Here is a 7,973-nt window from a genome sequence, read left to right on the forward strand (position 1 = left end):
CCAAAAATCTATAGCATTTTTATATATGAACGAGGTAGAATTGAAGAAAAGAATGCCTTTTATCATAGCTACAAAATGTATAAGATATAGGAATAAACTTAGAAATAAATCTAGGAATAAACTTAACTAAGGAAGTCAAAACCTTTACAAAGAAAACTATGAAAATCTCTAAAAAGATATTGAAAATGGCATAAATGACTAGAACATCATGTGTTACTGGATTGGAAGAATTAATATAATCAAAATAGCAATTATACCCAAATTAATCTACATATTTAATGCAATGCCAATCAAATAATCAGAGGCATTCTTCACAGATCTAGAAAAGACAATCATAGAATTAGTCTGAAATCATAAAAGACCTCATATTGCCAAAGCAATCCTGCACAAATAGAGTGGAGTGAGTGGCATCTCATCCCCCTGATCCCAAAATACACTATAAATCTGTGATAATCAAAACAGCATGGTTTTGGCGCAAAGAAAAAAAGACAGGTGAACCAATGGAATAGAATAGAGACCCCAGAAATAAATCTCAAAACATATAGCCAGCTGATTTTTGACAAAGGATACCAGTCAATCCAGTGAAAAAGGACAACCTCTTTAGTAAATGGTGCTGGAAACACTGGATATCCCTCTGCAGAAAGATGAAACTGAATCCCCATCTTTCACCATTAACAAAAATAAACTCAAAATGGATCAAAGAGATCAAACTATAAAACTACTGGTAGAAAATACTGGGGAAACTCTGGGAGACACTGAAGTAGGCAAAGATTTCTTAAATAGAACTCTCAACACACAGGCAATAAATCTCAAAATAGACAAGTGGGATTACATCAAATTAAGAAGTTTCTGCACAGCCAAGGACAGAGTAATTAGTGTGAATAGACAACCTTCAGAAGAGGAGAATATTTTGTAAAATATCTCTCAGATAAGGAACTAATAACCAGAAAAAACAGGGAACTCAAGTTGTCTACCCCCCCCAAAAAATTTATGAACCCAATTAAAAGATTGGAAAACAAGCTGAACAAAAAACTCTCCAATGAAGACATATGAACAGCCAGAAATCATATGAGGAAATACTCAAGATACCTCATCATAAAGGAGATACAGATTAAAACCACCAAGAGATACCACCTAACCCCTGTCAGAATAGTGAAGATTAAAAATACAAAAAGTGGTAAGTGTTGGAGAAGTTGTGAAAGGGGAGTTCTGCTACACTGTTGGTGGGAATGTAAATTGGTTCAGCCACTGTGGAAAACAATATGGAGGTTCCTCAAATATCAACAAATAGAACTATCATTTGATACAGCAACCACAATCCTGGGTATCTACCCAAAAGATAGGAGAACACTCAATCATAAAAGTACTTGCACATCAATGTTTATTGCAGCATTATTCACGATTGCTAAGACATGGAACCAACCCAAATGTCTGCAAACAGATGAATAGATTGAAAAAGTGTGGCACGGGGACCAGTAGATGGTATAATGGTATATCGCTGGACTCCCATGTAGTCAACCATCATTCGAGTCCTGGACCTGGTGGCTTAAACTCACACTGGGTGTGTGTGTGTGTGTGCCCAAGATTTTGAGAGGAGAATGGAGGAGAAAGGATTGTGGCATGGCCATCCTTCCTGAGAGTGATTTCTTGCTTTCTCTCTCTCTATCTCTCTCTGTCTTTCTGGTGAGCTGACGTGCCCTATAGCAAAAACCTCTCCCTCCCCCCAAAAAAAGAAAGTGTGGTACATATATGCTATGGTATACTATTCAGTCATAAGAAACAACAAGACCCTGGCATTTGATCGAAAGTGGTCGAATATATAAAAGTTATTCATGAATGGAGCAAGCCAGGGACTGAAAGAGAGATATTGTATTTCTCCACTTAATATATGCCAATTGTCCACACTCTATGGTAGAGATGAAAAGATTGGAGTACATAAAAGCAGTGAAAATAGTTATGGAGTCAGTGTAGAGGAAGGGTGGGAGAAAGGAAGATTATAGGGATTGAAGTCAAGGAGAAAAAATAGAGAGATGGTACATTTGTGGGATACAGAAATGATTTATTGCCTATTGATAATGTATACAGTAGGCTCCATTGGACTGGTGTGAGGTGTATTTCATCTTGGGCAAATTCATTTAATAGTCAATTGATGTAGAGAGATCGAATGTTTAAAAAAAAAAGAAGAATTAAAAAAAATTTTTTAAAGGCTGGTGATACTGCATGTTATGAGTCATGCGGATAAATAGGGAAATATCCATTATCAGAAAGAAATCAGTCAATATAAACAGACACAAAAATTACAGAGATGATAAAATTAACAGATGTGGCTGTTAAAACAACTATTGTAAACACACTCCACAAGTTAAAAATTGCAGAGGAAAACATTAATATGATGAGAAAAGAAACAGAATATAATATTGATGCCACACATAGAACTTTTAAAGATGGAAGATACACTGTTTGACATGAAAAATCCCTGGATAGAATTAGCAGCATATTAGACACTGCAAGAGAAAAGATCAAGGAACTCAAAGTCAGAGCAACAAAAATTCTTTAAATTGAAGCTATAGAAGTTGGAAAAATGACTTAAGAAAATGAACACAGGGCTAAGGTTCTGTGTGCCAACATCAAGCAATTGAAAGTGTGTAATAAGGGACCAGCAGTTACCGTAATGGCTATCTCACTGAACTCCCACGTAGTCGACAGCGGTTCGAGTCTCAGACCCGGTGACTTAAAACTCACACTGGGCACGATTGTGTGAGTGCCCAAGATCCCGAGAGGAGAATGGAGGAGAAGGTATTACGGCGTGGCCATCCCTCCTGGGGAGTGATTTCTCTCTTTTTGTCTCTCTGCCTCCCTGGCAAGCGCATGCGCCCTGTAGCAAAAACCTAAAAAAATCTCTCAAAAAAAAAAAAAAAAGTGTGTAATAAAGTCACAGAGGGAGCCAGAAAAATACTTAAAGAAATAACAGCCAAAAATTTCTCAAATTTGATTAAAAACTTGAAACCTCATTCATGTAAAACCTCAGTAAACCATTAGCGTAGTAAATCTAAGGATGTAAATGAAAAACTAGATGAAGATAAACATTCCCAAGAGAAAATGACAATAATAAACTGCCAAATATTTCAGATGACAGAGAAAATACCTTCAATGAATAAAACATTTGTCTTTAGTTGTGTTTCACAATATCAGATCTTGAGATAAGAATTTGTGTGAATATGACTTATTAGGAACTATTCCTGGGGAAAAAAATATGGCAAAGAAGTGAAGCAAAGGGACAAGGGAGAAAAGGAAGCCAGGCAAGAGTAAAACCTCAAGAAATACCTGAAGGAGGTAACTGGCTCACTCATACAGTGGCCTCTGGACATGGTGCCAGTCACACTTCAGAGTTGTCCTACCCAACAACTGAGCATCCCTGCACTTGACAGTCAATCTCTGGTTAAAGATATCACCAGCAACCTCCACACACACCCAACCTCCTACCACACAAACAAAGAAGTCTACATACAGTCTTCCCTGCAAAAAGATTCGCATGCCAGTTCTTGGGAATGAGAAAAGAAAAAAAGTCTGAGGACATGTGGGTGAGGCACTATTCTTTTCTGCTAAAACATTCTTTAAAGACCACAAAAAGTGTGTGCTCTTACAGAAAAATGTAAAAATAAGTAGACTGCACTCTTACAGAAAAATGTTCTTTAAAGAATGCAAAGACTACACTCTTGCAGAAAAGCAGGCAATTCACAAAAATGATTAAAATAATCAATGAGCCTAACAAAATATATTGATTTTCACAAGTAATCAAAGAAATGCAATTAAAACAATAAGGAAATAGCATGTTATGCTTCCCCAACTGGCAAAATTTTAAAAGACTGATGATGCTCTAGGGGAAAAGATACTCTTACTGAATGCTAGATGGAATACGGGTGAGCTAAATTTAGAGTAAGGTACTCTGGAAACATGGGTTAAATGATACATGTTATTAAACCAACAATTCCATCCTGAGATCCTGTCCTAAAGAAATAATGATCATATGTATGTATGCAGATATATGTTGAGAAAAGTATATTTTATAATATGAAAAGGTTGTGAAAAACCTAAATTTCCTAATTTAGAAATGCAGCTATATAATAGAAAATTAAGTCAGACACTAACTAAAGTGATGATTTTAATTTTTATTTGTTATGCGAAGATAGTATCAGATATCTTAATCTTATCTCATACAAACAGACAAGTGCATGCATATACATCTTCAACCTGAATTGCTTGTAAAATTATTTCTTGTTCAACTACCTGGTGTCTGGACTAGGGCCACATGCTTGGTGGTTCTCAAAGTGACTCCCTATCTTTGAAGGAACTGAGGTACTTTGTTTAATTATACGATGATTTGAAAATCATCCTGAGCATTGTGATATAAAAGCATATGCATAATTACATTGATTAAAAGTATTATTGTGTTAAGAAATTCAAAACAACCTTAAATAGTGACTCAACAACAACAAAACATTTCTTGGTAATCCCAACATTTCTTCTGAATTTTTTTAATTCAAGATTCTCCCACAACTTTTTCCCCTGATTTTGATTGAATCTTTTGTCCCAAAATTGCCACACTGAACAAACAGCATACAACAGCCAAAAGCAAACTGCTTCTCCTAGAAGACTAGTTCATTGTTTACTGATCCCCTGCGGGGCCTCCATCCAATCAAGTGAACTGGGACACTGAAGCACACATTACATTTGTTCTTCTCTAAAATAACCATTCTTCAGCCTCTTCGATCACAGTTTTTATAATCATAAATGTTATTAACAAGCACTTTGTCTTCCTTAGTATTATAGTATGAGATAATTTATTAACTATTGGAATAGGAAAAAGTCCAGGACTGAGCCTTATGGCAAAAGATATTGATACAAGAGAGGTCAGGTATTGAAGTAGAAGCAGATACTTACAATGCAGTTAGAGAGGAAGGACTCCATGTTACACATATGGTTTGGGGGAGTCTTTTTCATGGCTCTTGAATCAATATACCTTGTGCAATGAATCTGACAACTTCAGAAAAGAACAGAAACCGTTTTTCTGAAATTATCCAGCACCTACAACTAAGGCCAACTCTGCCCAAGGCTAACTTTTGACCAGGAATTATTTTTGCAATTTCTAGTGCATTCAGAGAATAATACTGAATGGCACCATCTGCACATTTACAAAATTAATATAATTAAAGAAAATATATTAGCTGGCATCTCCTGCCACAAGAAATAGCATGGTTCTTTGTATGAGCCCTGGTAAAAAGACATCTGTTTGGGGTCAATCTTCTAAGGCTTATATTTTAGCTCTGATATGCTTTGTATGACCTCAGTTAAGTTATTAAAACACCTGTATTTCAATGCCTCAGTTTATGCATCATAAAAATCCTACCTGTCTGTAAGAGGTTAATCAGAATTAACATTTATTGAGCATTTATTATGTGCTAGAAAAATTTCTGAGAGTTTCTGGTATTTTAATGCTTTTAATCATCATAATAGTAGGTATCCAGTTTGCAGATAAGGAATATGAGATGCGGAAAGGTTAAATAATTTCCCAAGTGCACGACACCAAGCAAAGAATAAGAGAAAGGTTTAAACCCTGTCCTGACCCAAGATGCATGGTTTCATTTACTATATTATCCTACCCCTTTATAGGGTTGCTGTGAAAATTATGAGAAATGGCAAAAATACACTTGGAATTGTAAGAGTGCAAATATTTACCCATCATCATTATTATTGTTTCAAAACCAGACATTTTTCTGCCTCTAATAGCCCATTCCCTACCACTTTTCAAGAGATTTTCAATTCAGCATAGGAAAGCTTATCATTTTAAAATACTTTATCAATTTGAACAGTTTCAAAATGATAACAATTCATTTCTAATATATTTTAAGTCTCATTATTCCTTGTAACTTGCAATAGTTACATGTACTAATCCATATTACACACACCTACTAAGTATCTACCTAGCCTATTCATAAACAAAATTAATCTAAACAGCATTTGGAGAATTTAGCACTTAAAGAAGCCCCCAAATAAATGCCTTCTTAGATATATAGTTCTTTTAAAACAATAACAAATGAACTTACCTGCCCAAGAAAATAAATATATGCTTGGTATTTTCAGGGCAGAGCAAAATTAAAACATCAGAAGACAAGTATAGGTGTATCCTGAGCTATTGGCTGCCCCAGGCTGCAGAGCCATGATGGAGGAATGTTTGTATCACCTGGTCATTAGCATAAGCGAATGGCCAACCACCTATCCTAAAGACGAACCTATGAGAAAAGACAAAATTGCTATCCAACAAGCAAGACAAACTATTTTTCTGCAACATGTAGAAATAGAGAGAGATTGAAAGAAAGGAGAGAAAATATAATCTCTTTTTCTGTCATTATGTAGTCTGCCAACAAGTGTCAAGATTTCTTTGCTAAGGAGTTATCTGAACCTGTGAGATTCTCAAAGGCATCAGAGTAGCACGGTTTCCCTTACAAAGGCAAAGGCTGCCACACTGATCTCGGCATAACCAACAGACTTCAGTGACTCAAAGTACAACACAGACAAGAAGCCAGAGAAAAGTCAAGAAGGAGTTTTACGAGTCCCTGAACAAGACCAATAAATCCTTCAGCACGTGGGTGTCGAGGCCTCGGTCTGTGCACCAGATGCAGCTTGATGGATGGCTTTATCTGTCCCAAAAGGCATATAGAGATTGTTCTGCCTTTGGCCCCACACATAGGTGAGACAAAACTCCAGTGTTTTCCCCTCTAGCCTTTCTCAAATGTATTACATGTGTCCCACTAAGTATTTCCATTTCTTTGCCTGAAAGAGCAACCTTAGATCCTCAGTATGTAAGAAGTGTGTTTACTGTCCTTAAACTGCCAGGACACCACACTCTTTTTTTTTTTTTCTTTTTTCATTTGTTTATTTACTTTTACATTTTCCCACAAACATTTACTTTACATATCACAAAACTTTTACTCATACTCCATAGTTCTTGACAGTTAATAAACAATTTTCAAAATTTCAGAATACTGAATTTTAATGATGTTCAAAAAATTTCTTATAATGTTGTATAGTTTTGTTTTTGATTCTATAACAACAGACACAGTATGGTTTTAAATATTTTTGAGAAAATATTTACATGTCAACTACTCAAATTGTTGAAAAACAAACGCCCAGCACACTAGTCACACATAAACCTTCTCAATTCAGCCCTGCCTACCAAGTATTCTGTGATATACCATCTGCTAGCAAAGATCAGTCTCTTTTTCTTCCTATAATGTCTTTCTCAAGACAATCCTCTGAGGACACCTCACTCTTAAACTGTGTGGTGTGTATACATATATATATATGTATACACATGTATATATGTATATATCTATCTGTATATATATTTGTGTGTACATACATATATGTGTATATATATATATGTGTGTGCGTGTGTGTGTGTGTGTGTGTGTGTGTGTATAAAACACTTCTCCATTCATTCAACTCACTTAAAAGAGAGTGATAACTTCTCCTCTCATATCCATAGTAGTCAGGATCAACTTAGTACATTTTGGATTTTTTCTAACGTTCTTCGCAGTCACTTATAAACAATGGTAACTCGCCAGTATAGCTCACGTAACAGTACAATGTGCCTCAGGCATACTACCTCCTTACTCTTCTCTGTATGTAAATCAAGGTCAAATGTTGGTCAAAAGGTCTCAAAAGCAAATTACTCACCTTTACTACAGGAGGCCAACCCACACAGAAGTACCTTTATGAATTAGAAAGGGCCAGATTAGAGTCAGTAGATGACATGGTGGTCACTATGCTGGACTCCCACATGGCCAAGTCCCGGAGCTGGTGGTCTGAAAGACAGGCTAGACACATGTGCGTGTGTGCCCAAAACCCCAAGAGGAAAATGGACAAGAGATGGTGATGTGGCCTTTCTCCCTGAGAGATAATTTCTCACTTTC

This window comes from Tupaia chinensis, unplaced genomic scaffold (genome assembly GCF_000334495.1).
Source record: "Tupaia chinensis unplaced genomic scaffold, TupChi_1.0 Scaffold000478_3, whole genome shotgun sequence".
NCBI lineage: Eukaryota > Metazoa > Chordata > Mammalia > Scandentia > Tupaiidae > Tupaia > Tupaia belangeri.